The sequence below is a fragment of the Loxodonta africana genome, chromosome 12 (genome assembly GCF_030014295.1).
Source record: "Loxodonta africana isolate mLoxAfr1 chromosome 12, mLoxAfr1.hap2, whole genome shotgun sequence".
Lineage (NCBI taxonomy): Eukaryota > Metazoa > Chordata > Mammalia > Proboscidea > Elephantidae > Loxodonta > Loxodonta africana.
This window is the reverse complement of record NC_087353.1, coordinates 28,077,239-28,094,185: the sequence shown is the minus strand read 5'-3', so window position 1 is coordinate 28,094,185 and position 16,947 is coordinate 28,077,239.

Sequence of the window (16,947 nt, the reverse complement as noted above, 5' to 3'; positions counted from 1 at the left end):
AGTTTTAGGACATTCATGTCATATGTAATTACTGGTTGCTCTATTAGATAATTACCATGATCTGTATTATATTAGCTATTCTCACAATAACTCTGAGTTGTGTTTACAAACAATCTTAGAAGAAGATTGTATCCACAGTGTCAAAGTGAAGTGATTTGAATGGTAGAAATGCAGGCTCTCCCCAGTATAACCCCGGCCCCAGAGCCTTCACCTTCTATATATGCTCTCCCCTGACACAGGCTATTCCTCTCATATGACCTTGCCTTATGCACCCCTGCTCACACAGTTTTCTGCACCAAGCATGCCTCTGAAGCACTCTCCAAATCCTGTGTTCTACACAGACTTATTAAAGACAAGAGTTGTGATATGGAACAAAAGGACAAAGCCATCTGGCCTGCCACTGACCCAGGGGCTCTACACTCCTTACCCATCCCGATTTGGTCTTACCAACTCTTGAAGGAACATACATGTAGTCCCTGATTTTACAATGGATTCCCACTCTGATGGCTCCAGTGTTAAGTTGGTTCTAACATAAGTTGAATGCTTCTTTTTTCTTTTTTTGTTGTTCTCAGTAGTATTGCCTTTTATTATCAGTATCTTTATAAATGCTATCTTTGAACACCTGCATCATCAAATTATGTGCAGCAACATTGTATGAACTGTAGTACATATTACTAATGATAAGATGTACTGAAAAAAAAAAGGTGGTGGTAAGCATGGTTCATGCTTACTTTAATATGTAGGAAGTTGGGGACTACTTGTATATGAAATAAAAAAGAAAATGGTCAAGTTAGAGAATCTCATGAAATTTTAGATACAGGAAACATCTATAAAGATCAAGAGGGACAATCTGCTTTTTTCAACCAATACTCAGTCCTCTCTATAACATCACTACCAGTGTCTCCATAGCTTTTCTGGGTTATAAATTGCCAAAATACAGTGAATGTGATTTATTTGTCTCTGTGTTCCCATTGCCAGGCACTGTGTAAGCACAGAATAGCAGCTCAGTAAATACTATTTAATTATTAATTCATTCTTTGTTGAATGAATGCATAAAGTAGTTCAGCCAACCTGGCCTCATGTGCATTCAGTAACTGGAACACTCTTCCTCATAAGGCAGCCCACTGCGCCATTGAAAGAGTCCTACCATCAGAAATCTCCTCCTTAAGTTGTATCTAAATTGTTTCCATGTTGGTCCCAACTCTGCCCCCCACACAGAACAAATGCACACAGAACAAATCTGTTTTTTCTATGGAGTTTTATAGGCAGTGACATGTCCCCCTGAAACATCTCTTCTACAGGCTGATTAACCTTAGGTTCTTCAGCTACTCCTCAGAGCATGTGATTTTGAGTCCTCACTTGGATTTCTCTATGTGAAAGTAGAATCTTCCGAATGGAATGTATTTCAGGTAGCTCCCATCAAGGGCCAGTGTTTCAGCATGATAGAGGTTCCTTTTAAGTATTAAAGGGCCTGGGAAACATTTGGAAGAGAATGAGGGTGGGCTGAGCAGAGCAAGTTGATTCTATCCTGCAGTCCCCCAATCCCCCACACATAGCCCCTTGTTTCTTACGAGCAAGGCCTCCTGATCTCTCTATTGCCTTAGGGCACTCTGAGAGCGCCTTGGTTGACAGAGGTGTGACTCATCCCTACTGCCTCTTACTGACTTGGGCTGATGCACTGTGTGTCTTGGGATAAAGTATGTCTCGTTTTCAGGCCAGAGGAGAAGGCCAGGGTTGAGGTGGGATGCAGGAGGAAGGAGGAGCAGCTGCCACTAGTTTGCAATACAGGCAGCCTGGGACTTGAGGGACTCTTCTGTAAGGAACACTGACCTCTTAAACAAGAAGAAATGAGTTCTGCACATTCGAGCATCCATAGGTACAAGGTTGCACAGGAAAGTGGAACATGGAGTAACCTAGAGACAATTTTTGATGAATTAGCTACATATTTTATAAAACATTTCTCACTGGAGTGGAAGGGTTTTTGTGTTAGTTTCATTTGACATTTTGCAGCAATAAGAAGGTGCTGAATTCCTTCATTAGGCATTATTCCCTATGTCCTTCACATACACTGCTTGCTTGACCCAAAATTGGCTAGTCACTCTTCCCTCTGTTATGAATTTAATTGCGTACCCTAAAATATGCGTCCAAATCCTAAAGTCTGTACCTGTACCTGTGGGTATGATACCTTTTGGGAATAAGGTTCTTTGTTATGTTAATGAGGCCATATCAGTGCAGGGTGTGCCCTAAACCTAATCACTCCTGAGTTATAAAAAGCAGATTAGACACAGAGGCAAGCGCAGGTGGGAGAAAGATGCCACTTGAGGATCACCAAGGAACGGAGGAACACCCAAGGCTATGAAACCACTGTTGCCATCAAGTAGCTTCCCACTCACAGCAACCCTAGCTGGTGAATTTGAACTAGTGACCTTTTGGTTAGCAGCCGTGCTTTTGACCACTGTGCCACCAGGGCTCCGGGGCTATAAAAGCTGAGACAAAGATCTTCCTTTAAAGCCAACAGACGGAGCCCTCCACTCTAGCCGTTGCCCTGTATTTAGACTTTCAGCCTCCTGAACTATGACAAAATAAATTTATCTTCTTTAAAGCCACTCACTTGTGGTATTTGTGTTACAGCAACACTAGAAAACGAAGACGCCCTCCTACAACCCATACAAAGGTGCTCCTTCATTTGATTCCCTCCACTTGGAATGTTCTTTCCCCAGATCTTTCCCCTAATTACATTTCTCCACCAGCACAATACATCCATCCCAAAAAGTCCACTGGAATGTCTCTTTCTCTTCTACAACCTTCTCACTCCTTCCCACTGTGAATAATGTCTCCTTCTTTTGATTCTACATAGGACTGTCTCTGGGAAGGTACAAGGTCAGACACCATTCCCAAAAGTGAAGGCAAAAAAAAAAAAAATATATGGAGGAAAATAAAGATCATGGTGATTTAGGAAGGTATCTCCAGATACATTAAGGAGCTGCTTAAACATTGAAGGAATATGGATATTCAAATGCAGAGAGGAGAAAGGTATTTTAGACTCAGAGAAAAAGGCAAAAACCTACAGATCCCAAATTCTGGGAGGAGCACCTGGAAGAGTTAACCAATGAATAACTGAGAAATGCTGTTAGTTCCTGAAGTGGTTATGACAGGGTGAAGTCAGTATTCTAGACCAGATGTGATAGTTGGGTTGGATTGGAAGCAATAGTCAGAAGACACAGAGCTCTTTCAGTCTCCAGTTCTGTGGAATGTCTTTCTATGGCCCTGAACTCCATTTGACGTTAGTGCCACTGCAACTGCTTGGTGAAGGGTCAAGGATATAGCACCTGCCATGACAGTAGGTGCACAGCAAGGACATAGCACCTGTTATGACTTATCCACAGAACCTTTTCCTAATAAGATAAAAAAAAAAAATTGGCAAGTTTAGGAATTGGACTCTTCTATTTTTAAGGGGTTACCTAATAACCGAAGCTTGTCCAACGAAGCACTAATAATTTAAAACATGTTAGCCAATTTGGCTGGAAATTTTCTAAAATGAATTATATGCTCTTCTACCTCCTATATGGAGAAAATTTTATCTTTTGCTTAGGATCATCCCATGTAATATGCACTGGTACTGGGACATAATGTCATGATGCCCTAAGCAACTGCTAGCATCTCCTCCTTCCTTATGGGTGGGGGAGAGAGAAAGACCAAGGAAAGAAGTCTTAAAATTATTCTTTCCACATCCCCACACCCCTCACACACATATATAGAAGTTATCAAAGTGCGTAGGATCTTTACTTTGTACAACAACAAGCCCTGATGTACTTTTCATTCTTTTAACTGGTTTATTTTTTTTCTTCTTTTTCTTTTGCGTAGAAACATCAAAGTCTAGAATGTCAGAAAGCCCCCCAGACTACTTTATTTTTGAATTCTTTTAACTGTTTCTTTTTCCGCACCTTTGTTTATATTTATCAAGTTCTACAGTGTCAGCACTGAAAGAGTCTTTAAGAGTCATTTTGGCAAACTTTTTTTTTTTTACAGTACAGAATTTCTTTTTTAATCATAAGATCTGTGCAGCAGGGATGGAAAAAAGGGAACACTATGGGAAACCCTGATAATTTAGGAGCCTACAACTAGAAACTCATCATTACCTGACACACGTAGTGTGCCTGTTGTAACATTTAATGTTTTTTTTGTTTGTTTTTTAATGCTTTATGTAAATTACCTTTTTTATTTCTTAAAACAATCTGTGTGCTAGATATTATCACTATTTTCCAAAATTTACAGATGAGAAGAACAAGGCTAACAAAGATCAGGATAAGACCATTTGTACATGGCAGAGCTGGATTTCAAGGCGGCTTTGCCCAACGCCAACGTTCTTGCCCTCACTACCATACATGAGCCATGTTGGTAGCAAAAGGAATGGTCTGAAACACGGTGGGAAAATCAGGGAGAAGAACATTTTCATGAGGAGGTGGTTAAGAGAGAAAAGGTCTAAAAAGTGCCTCTTCGGGTAATTACGAAGTTAACACTTCAGCTTCAACTGGGGGAGTCAGATTGCACTGAATTGAGAATCAACAAACCTTTTATGAATGGAGAAACTGAGGTCCAGGACGGGATACCACTTGTGCCAAGTTCATATTGCAATGTAGTGGCAGATCCAGGACTAGACCCACCTCACCCTCTGTTGAACCTATGAATATGACTGCTCCCATTTCCATCAGCCCTTGGGCTCCTGAATTACTTCCAGGGTCTAGCTCAAATGCCCCCTTTCCTCTTAAATTTTCCTCAACCTCCACAGCCAGATATTTACACACTTGATGCATCCTTCAAGCATAGCACAGACTACAGGGCTTCATAATCCCTTATTGTATGTCTATTTCCCATACTTCCCAAGGTCAGGAACCATTTTATTTCACCAGCTAGCACAGTACCTGGGTTATATTAAGTCATAGTAAACAGATGAAAGTGAGGCCAAAAGAAAAAGGAGTCAGAGAAAGAAACTCAGATTGTTGCTATTGCTACCAGAACAAAGCAAAAGACCTTTAGATTATAAAAAAAAAAAAAAAAAAGGATTTCTTTTACTGGCTTTTCTCACACCAACATTCATATGGAGGTGTTGAAAATAGACTGAGAACACAGCTCTCAGCTCACTGCACGTGAAAGACTTGGATTTTTTATATACCTTCTCCAATGGCTAAAATTGAACTTTGTGGCATATAGAATTGCTTAATTCCCTCTTTGTACCTGGGAGAAAGATCTTGGTGTAGAATTGAGTTGGCACTTTCAACAGGACTAACCACAAATGGAAGCACTCTGTCTCAGGAAGTAGGAGCTGCCCATCTCTGAAAGCTGCAAGAAGCTGGGTAAACCCTGCTCAGGATGTTAGTTTGGCTGCCTCTTGATTTAAGTACGCTTGGATAAGAACTTAAAGTACATTTGTTATGACAGTTCATGAGAGTGTTTTTGACCACCTACACATCTGGTTGAATTCCCTGTGCACAGCTGTGAAAGGCATCAATGAGTCTATGGGAATTTTCTAAAATACATTGTATGAAAACTCAGCTGGCAAACATAAGATTACCTCAGTGCCCACTCATGTCTAGTCCCTGATCCCCAGCTCTCTTTTCACTTTAATCTTTAGGAGCTGAGAATATTGAATTTATAAACTCAGGATAGACCAGAAGTTCATAGAAGCTAAGGGTTAGAAGATCCTTAAAGGTTATTGTTCCACCTCTACAACCACCACCGAATTCCAAATATAAAATTGACAGTTTCTACTGTATCTACCTTGAGTGGCTGTTCAAATGTTGCATTTGAAAATCTCAAAATATGAGAACCTTTAGAAACAGTACCATATCTTCCAGTTCCATTTTCTAAAGAATATACTTGGACAGACACAGAAATATGTAAGAGATTGGGAAACAAGAGGCCAAGGTTCTGGTTCCCTCTCCTTCAGCATGTGACATTGGACCTCTGTTGTCAGTGATATATCTGAAACTATACAAAGATTTTTGGCTGAGTAATATCCCTCCAATGGAGATGCTACAAGGGGTCCCTGGGTGGCACAAATGGTTAAGTACTCAACTACTAATGGGAAGGTTGGTGATTCTAACCCACTCAGAAGAGCCTTGGAAGAGAGGTCTGGCAATCTGCTTCTGAGGGGTCACAGCCTTGGATACCCTAAGGAGCACACGCGGGGTTGCAGCCTCAAAAGCAACTAACAACAACAAAGGTGATGCTACAACAAGAACGGGAATGTGACGAGTAGTGAATGTACAAGGTAGGGTATCACAGGAGTTTCCCGTTTACCCTCGCTGTCAGTCTTACATGTTGCCTGCCCGTCATGCTGCCCCTCTGTAGGCATTTTTTTAGGGGGTTCTGAAAGTACGTAGTAGAACTGGGGACAGATTGGCATCAGATACAATTATCTACGTCATGTAGAAATGCTAGTAAACTTTCACATTTACATAGCACTTTAAAGTTTATAAAAGGATTTCGCATTTTTTTCTCTGTTTCTTCCTTTGATTCTCACGATGACCCTTGACCGCACCTCCATTTGACAGATAAGGACACTGAAGCACAGACAGGAGAAGCAATTCACCCGAACACCCACAATTAGATGATGGTAGAGCTTGGACTCAAACTTAGGTCTAACTTGAAGTCTGAGCCGCTTTTCCACGTGGCTGGTTATTTGAGGGTGCTGAACTAAAAGCGTAAGAAGAGGCGAGTCCTTTGGAGAATGGGGTAGGTAGGTAAGCGCACGTGTAACGTATGGCAAAAAAAATTTTTTTTTCTCTTGAAAATCCTCTTTGAGTCTCTTGGACATTCCCAACTTCAAAGCAGTTCTAAGAATGGTCGTCATAATAAGCATTTGCAAATATGTCGAAGGACTTTGAGGGTGTTCTGTACATTGTGGAATCAAGAGGAGATACACATTGTATTCCACAAAGGAAGGACAGCATTTCACTCTATGCTGCTACAGCCCATGAGCGTAGAATCCTGAGCTTACTGGTGGGTTGTATGTTGGGAGAAAGAAAAAATGTTATCGTAGCTGTTGATTTGCATATGTTTTCATAGATAACTGGTTATGATTAATGAAACCATGGACATGATGGCCAAATCCCAAATATCAATTAATTAAAAAAACCTTTCATCTGGTACTTTCATGCATCAGGACTGTGCTCAGTGAGAGGACTCCAAAGAGAAAAGAACTTCTCAGCCTTTCACTTTCTCTTCTATCTCCCAACCTTCCTTCCAAGTTGTTATCAATTGGCACATGTATTTTTCCCATTTATGTTTTAATATCAATTCAAAAAGATCAAATGAATAGAGTAATTTTATATTAAAGTGAGGTTGATATTTTTTATCCTTTATTTTTAAAATCACTTTCTTGACAACTATGAAATAATTTAAATGCTTGGTTCTAGGGTACTTGTTGGATATGTCAGTGATGCCATAACGTCATCAGTTACGTGGGAGTAGCACCCTCCTGAAACTGGGGAGCTGGTTCAAACAGTGTTCATGGGTTCTTGCTGTGCTGAAGACTGTGATACTAGGGCATTTGACCTGTGCATCCTGCTGGTCTAATGTTATCTGAGTCTGTGATGTATAAACCCTTCTTATTTCCCAGGCTTCCAGAGGCAAAACAACTGCATAAACTGCCACTAGTTACCTTAATTGGTACATCCAGGTTAGTCATGTAGACCAGGTTCTTTTTATATTTTGCCAATTTTCAGTAGTGTAACTTTTTTAACAGGACTGTTCCCATGCTAAGAATTTCAAATAAGTGTTTCCCGGTGTGATTAGAATCTGACTAGAAATGTACTCAGCAATTACCCATGAGCACGTTGACTCTTGCACCTGATTGTTTTGAGGCATCTCCATGTCATCTCTGGAGAAAGAGAGGAACAGCTGCCCGGGGGCTGAAGCTCCATGGAGTCTTTCTGGGAGAACGTTTGGAGGCCCTGAAGCTAGGAAATGTTGGGTCTGCCTCAACTGTGTGCCTTCACCTGCCACCACCCATGCTCACCAAATCCTGCTACTGCTTCTCTTCTCTTGGATACTTCCACTCTGCCTAGTTTCCAGGGCCACGACTGAAGTTTATATCCTCTATGTCTCTGGCCTAGGTGACTGCAATAGACTTCAACTTAGCCCCCTCGAACCCACCCCCTACCCCCACAGAATGCCTGGAGTGAGGTTTTGGAAATTCAAATCTGACCATACCTCAATCACTTAAAACCTTTCCTTTGGTGGGTCATCTTTGCCCATAGAATGGGCATTGAAGGCAACATAAACTCCTTATCATGGCCTGGACTCCACCTGCTTGTCAAAGGACTCCAGAGAAGACTGGTCTTTGTGAGAAGTTCAATCTGTTAGATAAGAAAATATTTCTGTTGGTTTCTGTTGCTAAGGCAACAGTCAGACAGAGTTGCATTGTGGGACACTGTGGCCAGTCATATCACTGAAAGATGGGCTAGAAAGATCTAGTAGGATGAAGGTAGCTAAAGAATGTGTTATTTTCCAGGGTATGACATTAAAGCCAGCAGTCTACGCTCAGGCAGGACTAGCAACAGGGGAGGACGTTAGGTAGCCAGGATTCAGAGGCCGTGGGAGCTCCCAGAGCTCATGACTTATTCACCAGGTACTAGGCTGGTTAATTAGCAAGATTTGCTTCTAAACCTCACAGGATGATGGCCTTAAGACCACAAATATATTCCCACTCAAGATTCTCTCTGAGGCAGGGCAGGGCTGGGTTTACAGGTAGGATGTTTAGGACACAGATACACCTGAGGAGTTGGAGCCAATAGAACTGTTGAGTGGAACTCTGGGAAAAAGGCAGAGGTCAAGCTACTGGAACAAAGCTAATAGAGCCCTTTGGAATGGGTCAGGTTGTGTGCTTGACATTTATCGTAGGAGTCTTTGATGCAGATGTTATTAATCCTAGGTGCCAAAGAGAAAACAGAGGCTGAGATTCATTTGCTAATGTCACAAGGCAAGGTAGAAGCAGAGCTGTGATTAGAACGCTTGACCCCCAACTCTTTTTTTTTTTATTATTAACTTTTATTGAGCTTCAAGTGAATGTTTACAAATCAAGTCAGTCTGTCACGTATAAGTTTACATACATCTTACTCCGTACTCCCACTTGCTCTCCCCCAATGGGTCAGCCCTTCCAGCCTCTCCTTTCATGACAATTTTGCCAGCTTCCCACTCTCTCTATTCTCCCGTCCCCCCTCCAGACAGGAGATACCAACACAATCTCAAGTGTCCACCTGATACAATTAGCTCACTCTTCATCAGCATCTCTCTCCCACCCACTGTCCAGTCCCTTTCATGTCTGATGAATTGTCTTCAGGGATGGTTCCTGTCCTGTGCCAACAGAAGGTCTGGGGACCATGGCCGCCGGGATTCCTCTAGTCTCAGTCAGACCATTAAGTATGGTCTTTTTAGGAGAATTTGGGGTTTGCATCCCACTGATCTCCTGCTCCCTCAGGTGTTCTCTGTTGTGCTCCCTGTCAGGGCAGTCATCGATTGTGGCCGGGCACCAACTAGTTCTTCTGGTCTCAGGATGATGTAAGTCTCTGGTTCATGTGGCCCTTTCTGTCTCTTGGGCTCTTAGTTATCGTGTGACCTTGGTGTTCTTCATTTTCCTTTGCTCCAGGTGAGTTGAGACCAATTGATGCATCTTAGGTGGCCCCTTGTTAGCATTTAAGACCCCAGACGCCACATTTCAAAGTGGGATGCAGAATGTTTTCATAATAGAATTATTTTGCCAATTGACTTAGAAGTCCCCTTAAACCATGGTCCCCAAACCCCCACCCTTGCTCCGCTGACCTTTGAAGCATTCATTTTATCCCGGAAACTTCTTTGCTTTTGGTCCAGTCCAATTGAGCTGACCTTCCATGTATTGAGTGTTGTCTTTCCCTTCACCTAAAGCAGTTCTTATCTACTAATTAATCAATAAAAAACCCTCTCCCTCCCTCCCTTCCTCCCCCCCTCGTAACCACAAAAGTATGTGTTCTTCTCAGTTTTCATTATTTCTCAAGATCTTATAATAGTGGTCTTATACAATATTTGTCCTTTTGCTTCTGACTAATTTCGCTCAGCATAATGCCTTCCAGGTTCCTCCATGTTATGAAATGTTTCACAGATTCGTCACTGTTCTTTATCAATGCGTAGTATTCCATTGTGTGAATATACCACAGTTTATTTACCCATTCATCCATTGATGGACACCTTGGTTGCTTCCAGCTTTTTGCTATTGTAAACAGAGCTGCAATAAACATGGGTGTGCATATATCTGTTTGTGTGAAGGCTCTTGTTTCTCTAGGGTATATTCCGAGGAGTGGGATTTCTGGGTTGTATGGTAGTTCTATTTCTAACTGTTTAAGATAACGCCAGATAGATTTCCAAAGTGGTTGTACCATTTTACATTCCCACCAGCAGTGTATAAGAGTTCCAATCTCTCCGCAGCCTCTCCAACATTTATTGTTTTGTGTTTTTTGGATTAATGCCAGCCTTGTTGGGGTGAGATGGAATCTCATCGTAGTTTTAATTTGCATTTCTCTAATGGCTAATGATCGAGAGCATTTTCTCATGTATCTGTTAGCTGCCTGAATATCTTCTTTAGTGAAGTGTGTGTTCATATCCTTTGCCCACTTCTTGATTGGGCTGTTTGTCTTTTTGTGGTTGAGTTTTGACAGAATCATGTAGATTTTAGAGATCAGGCGCTGGTCGGAGATGTCATAGCTGAAAATTCTTTCCCAATCTGTAGGTGGTCTTTTTACTCTTTTGGTGAAGTCTTTAGATGAGCATAGGTGTTTGATTTTTAGGAGCTCCCAGTTATCGGGTTTCTCTTCGTCATTTTTGGTAATGTTTTGTATTCTGTTTATGCCTTGTATTAGGGCTCCTAGAGTTGTCCCTATTTTTTCTTCCATGATCTTTATCGTTTTAGTCTTTACGTTTAGGTCTTTGATCCACTTGGAGTTAGTTCTTGCGCATGGTGTGAGGTATGGGTCCTGTTTCATTTTTTTGCAAATGGATATCCCGTTACGCCGGCACCATTTATTAAAACGACTATCTTTTCCCCAATTAACTGACACTGGGCCTTTGTCAAATATCAGCTGCTCATACGTGGATGGATTTATATCTGGGTTCTCAATTCTGTTCCATTGGTCTATGTGCCTGTTGTTGTACCAGTACCAGGCTGTTTTGACTACTGTGGCTGTATAATAGCTTCTGAAATCAGGTAGAGTGAGGTCTCCCACTTTCTTCTTCTTTTTCAGTAATGCTTTGCTTATCCGAGGTTTCTTTCCCTTCCATATGAAATTGGTGATTTGTTTCTCTATCAGCTTAAAAAATGACATTGGAATTTGGATCGGAAGTACGTTATATGTATAGATGGCTTTTGGTAGAACAGACATTTTTACTATGTTAAGTCTTCCTATCCATGAGCAAGGTATGTTTTTCCACTTAAGTATGTCCTTTTTAATTTCTTGTAGTAGAGCTTTGTAGTTTTCTTTGTATAGGTCTTTTACATCCTTGGTAAGATTTATTCCTAAGTATTTTATCTTCTTGGGGACTACTGTGAATGGTATTGATTTGGTTATTTCCTCTTCGGTGTTCTTTTTGTTGATGTAGAGGAATCCAAGTGATTTTTGTATGTTTATTTTATAATCTGAGACTCTGCCAAACTCTTCTATTAGTTTCAGTAGTTTTCTGGAGGATTCCTTAGGGTTTTCTGTGTATAAGATCATGTCATTTGCAAATAGGGATAATTTTACTTCCTCCTTGCCAATCCGGATGCCTTTTATTTCTTTGTCTATCCTAATTGCCCTGGCTAGGACTTCAAGCACGATGTTGAATAAGAGCAGTGATAAAGGGCATCCTTGTCAGGTTCCTGTTCTCAAGGGAAATGCTTTCAGGTTCTCTCCATTTAGAGTGATATTGGCTGTTGGCTTTGCATAGATACCCTTTATTATGTTGAGGAATTTTCCTTCAATTCCTATTTTGGTGAGAGTTTTTATCATAAATGGGTGTTGGACTTTGTCAAATGCCTTTTCTGCATCAATTGATAAGATCATGTGGTTTTTGTCTTTTGTTTTATTTATGTGATGGATTACATTAATGGTTTTTCTGATATTAAACCAGCCTTGCATACCTGGTATAAATCCCACTTGATCGTGGTGAATTATTTTTTTGATATGTTGTTGCATTCTATTGGCTAGAATTTTGTTGAGGATTTTTGCATCTATGTTCATGAGGGATATAGGTCTATAATTTTCTTTTTTTGTAATGGCTTTACCTGGTTTTGGTATCAGGGAGATGGTGGCTTCATAGAATGAGTTGGGTAGTATTCCGTCATTTTCTATGCTTTGAAATACCTTCAGTAGTAGTGGTGTTAACTCTTCTCTGAAAGTTTGGTAGAATTTTGCAGCGAAGCCATCCGGGCCAGGGCTTTTTTTTGTTGGGAGTTTTTGGATTACCGTTTCATTCTCTTTTTTTGTTATGGGTCTATTTAGTTGTTCTACTTCTGAATGTGTTAGTTTAGGTAGGTAGTGTTTTTCCAGGAATTCATCCATTTCTTCTAGGTTTGCAAATTTGTTAGAGTACAATTTTTCGTAATAATCTGATATGATTCTTTTAATTTCATTTGGTTCTGTTGTGATGTGGTCCTTTTCGTTTCTTATTCAGGTTATTTGTTTCCTTTCCTGTATTTCTTTAGTCAGTCTAGTCAATGGTTTATCAATTTTGTTAATTTTTTCAAAGAACCAGCTTTTGGCTTTGTTAATTCTTTCAATTGTTTTTCTGTTCTTTTTTAATTCATTTAGTTCAGCTCTAATTTTTATTATTTGTTTTCTTCTGGTGGCTGATGGGTTCTTTTGTTGCTCAGTTTCTATTTGTTCAAGTTGTCGGGACAGTTCTCTGATTTTGGCTCTTTCTTCTTTTTGTATGTGTGCATTTATCGATATAAATTGACCTCTGAGCACTGCTTTTGCTGTGTCCCAGAGGTTTTGATAGGAAGTATTTTCATTCTCGTTGCATTCTATGAATTTCCTTATTCCCTCCTTGATGTCTTCTATAACCCAGTCTTTTTTCAGGAGGCTATTGTTCAGTTTCCAAGTATTTGATTTCTTTTCCCTAGTTTTTCTGTTACTGATTTCTACTTTTATTGCCTTGTGGTCTGAGAAGGTGCTTTGTAATATTTCGATGCTTTGGATTCTGCAAAGGTTTGTTTTATGACCTAATATGTGGTCTATTCTAGAGAATGTTCCATGTGCACTAGAAAAAAAAGTATACTTTGCAGCAGTTGGGTGGAGAGTTCTGTATAAGTCAATGAGGTCAAGTTGGTTGATTGTTGTAATTAGGTCTTCCGTGTCTCTATTGAGCTTCTTACTGGATGTCCTGTCCTTCTCCGAAAGTGGTGTGTTGAAGTCTCCTACTGTAATTGTGGAGGTGTCTATCTCACTTTTCAATTCTGTTAAAATTTGATTTATGTATCTTGCAGCCCTGTCATTGGGTGCATAAATATTTAATATGGTTATGTCTTCCTGATCAATTCTCCCTTTTATCATTATTTAGTGTCCTTCTTTATCCTTTGTGGTGGATTTAAGTCTAAAGTCTATTTTGTCAGAAATTAATATTGTTACTCCTCTTCTTTTTTGCTTATTGTTTGCTTGATATATTTTTTTCCATCCTTTGAGTTTTAGTTTGTTTGTATCTCTAAGTCTAAGGTGTGTCTCTTGTAGGCAGCATATAGACAGATCGTGTTTCTTTATCCAGTCCGAGACTCTCTGTCTCTTTATTGGTGTATTTAGTCCATTTACATTCAGGGTAATTATAGATAAATAAGTGTTTAGTGTTGTCATTTTGATGCCTTTTTATGTGTGTTGTTGACAATTTCATTTTTCCACATACTTTTTTGTGCTGAGACGTTTTTCTTAGTAAATTGTGAGATCCTCATTTCCGTAGTGTTTGACTTTATGTTTGTTGAGTCATTACGTTTTTCTTGGCTTTTATCTTGAGTTATGGAGTTGTTATACCTCTTTGTGGTTACCTTATTATCTACCCCTATTTTTCTAAGTAAAAACCTAACTTGTATTGTTCTATATCGCCTTGTATCACTCTCCATATGGCAGTTCTATGCCTCCTGTATTTAGTCCCTCTTTTTGATTATTGTGATCTTTTACGTATTGACTTCCGTGATTCCCTGTTATGAGTATTTTTTTTTAATTAATCTTAATTTGTTTTTGTGATTTCCCTATTTGAGTTGATATCAGGATGTTCTGTTTTGTGACCTTGTGTTGTGCTGGTATCTGATATTATTGGTTTTCTGACCAAAGAATATCCTTTAGTATTTCTTGTAGCTTTGGTTTGGTTTTTGCAAATTCTCTAAACTTGTGTTTATCTGTAAATATCTTAATTTCGCCTTCATATTTCAGAGAGAGTTTTGCTGGATATATGATCCTTGGCTGGCAGTTTTTCTCCTTCGGTGCTCTGTATATGTCGTCCCATTCCCTTCTTGCCTGCATGGTTTCTGCTGAGTAGTCTGAACTTATTCTTATTGATTCTCCCTTGAAGGAAACCTTTCTTTTCTCCCTGGCTGCTTTTAAAATTTTCTGTTTATCTTTGGTTTTGGCGAGTTTGATGATAATATGTCTTAGTGTTTTTCTTTTCAAATCAATTTTAAACGGGGTTCGATGAGCATCTTGAATAGATATCCTTTCGTCTTTCATGATTTCAGGGAAGTTTTCTGTCAGGAGTTCTTCAACTATTTTCTCTGTGTTTTCTGTCCCCCCTCCCTGTTCTGGGACTCCAATCACTCGCAAGTTATCCTTCTTGATAGAGTCCCACATGATTCTTAGGGTTTCTTCATTTTTTTAAATTCTTTTATCTGATTTTTTTTCCAGCTATGTTGGTGTTGATTCCCTGGTCCTCCAGATGTCCCAGTCTGCATTCTAATTGCTCGAGTCTGCTCCTCTGACTTCCTATTGCGTTGTCTAATTCTGTAATTTTATTGTTAATCTTTTGGATTTCTACATGCTGTCTCTCTATGGATTCTTGTAACTTATTAATTTTTCCAGTATGTTCTTGAATAATCTTTTTGAGTTCTTCAACAGTTTTATCAGTGTGTTCCTTGGATTTTTCTGCAGTTTGCCTTATTTCATTTGTGATGTCTTTAAGCATTCTGTAAACTAGTTTTTTATACTCTGTATCTGATAATTCCAGGATTGTATCTTCATTTGGGAAAGATTTTGATTCTTTTGTTTGGGGGGTTGGAGAAGGTGTCATGGTCTGTTTCTTTATGTGGTTTGATATGGACTGCTGTCTCCGAGCCATCACTGGGAAACTAGTTTTTGCAGAAAATCCGCTAAAAACAAATGCAGTCAGATCCCTATCAGATTTGCCTTTGGATTATAACCGCCACCTTGTTCCCTGTAAGGATGAAAGTCTGAGATTTGGATCATATATGCTTGGCTGTAGTTGGTTCTGTGTTTTTAGTCCAATTAGGGGTGGATTTTTGGTCCCTGGGTTTTTTTTTTTTTCCTTCTCTCAGGCCGAAGAGTGGGTTAGGAAAAGACCAAAAGAAAGAAAAAAAAAGGGGGGTGGAGTCGAAGCCATTCTCCCTCTGGCTCAGGCAATTCCGATGTTAATGAAGCCACCTGGGAAGGGTGGGGGAGGGATCTGAGAGATAGGAGAGTAGCACCTCAGAATATAGCCAGAGTTGCTTGTCTTGCTTGGAATGACTATTATATCTGAGATTCCCGCGGGGCATGTTGTCTATGTGTGCTGGCTGTGTGGAGATTGCCCCCGGGGGTCTGACCCTCTGAAGCCACCCGCTGCCAGCATCAAGGTTCCCCTGCTGGGACACTTTACTCCCGGCTCCAAAATCAGTTGCTGCCTCCCGGGGACTTCTCATCCCACCAGCCGAGTCGCTGCGCCTCCTCCGCGGACTGGCTGGGCCCCCTCCCGGGGTTAGTTCAGGGGAGTGGAGCAGCTCTCCATGCTTGTGCCGTACCAGCACCCAGTCAAAATCCCGGCGGGACGGTTCCCCGGCTGGGACGCTGCTCTCCCAGCTCTAAGACCAGTCACTGCCTCCCGGGGACTTCTCCCACCGGCTGCGTCGCCATGCCGCCTGCGCGAACCGGCTGGGCCCCTTCCCGGGGTGAGTTTGGGGGGTAGGGCTGGGCCCCTTGTTTGCGCCATCAGCTCCCCTGGGCTCTGCCCTAAATCGGGCACCAAAGGTTACCTGACTGGGACGCTGGCTCCAGGCTCCGAAAACAATCACTGCTTCCCCATATTTGTTCATTTTCCGTCTCTAAATCTGTGTTTGTTGTTCAGGGTTCGTAGATTGTTATGTACTTGATCGATTCACTTGTTTTTCCGAGTCTTTGTTGCAAGAGGGATCCGAGGTAGCATCTACCTAGTCCGCCATCTTGGCCCCCCCGACCCCCAACTCTTAATCTGATATTCTTCCATTTGATAAATTATATTTAAGCAAGTAAGTGTAACATCATCACCTGGGAAAGTGTTTCAGTTTGCACATGCCTGTACTCTACTCCTAGAAATTCTAATTCAGTAAAGCTGTTGGGGTAGTTAGAAGGGCTTAGGATATGTATATGTTGAAAACTCTCCTTAGATGATTCTAACACCTCTGGATAAGAGTCACAGCACCAGGCTGGATTATGCTCACCCTCTTGTGCTAAAGTACCTACATGTACTTTAGAAAAAAACCAAAAAAATGTATTGGACTGCTACTGTATCCGAGGCACTATGTTAAGCACTGTCATGTTGTGGAGAAAGCAACACAGTTATGCCAAGTTTCTTTTATTCAGAGGTGTGTGCAATTTAGAGAGGTACAGAGAGAATATTAGAGGTGACCTATGCAGCTAACCACCACAGTGGTCCTCAGCACAGTCTTGCAGGACTAGGAGCAGGAAGATGAAGGAAAAGAAAGAA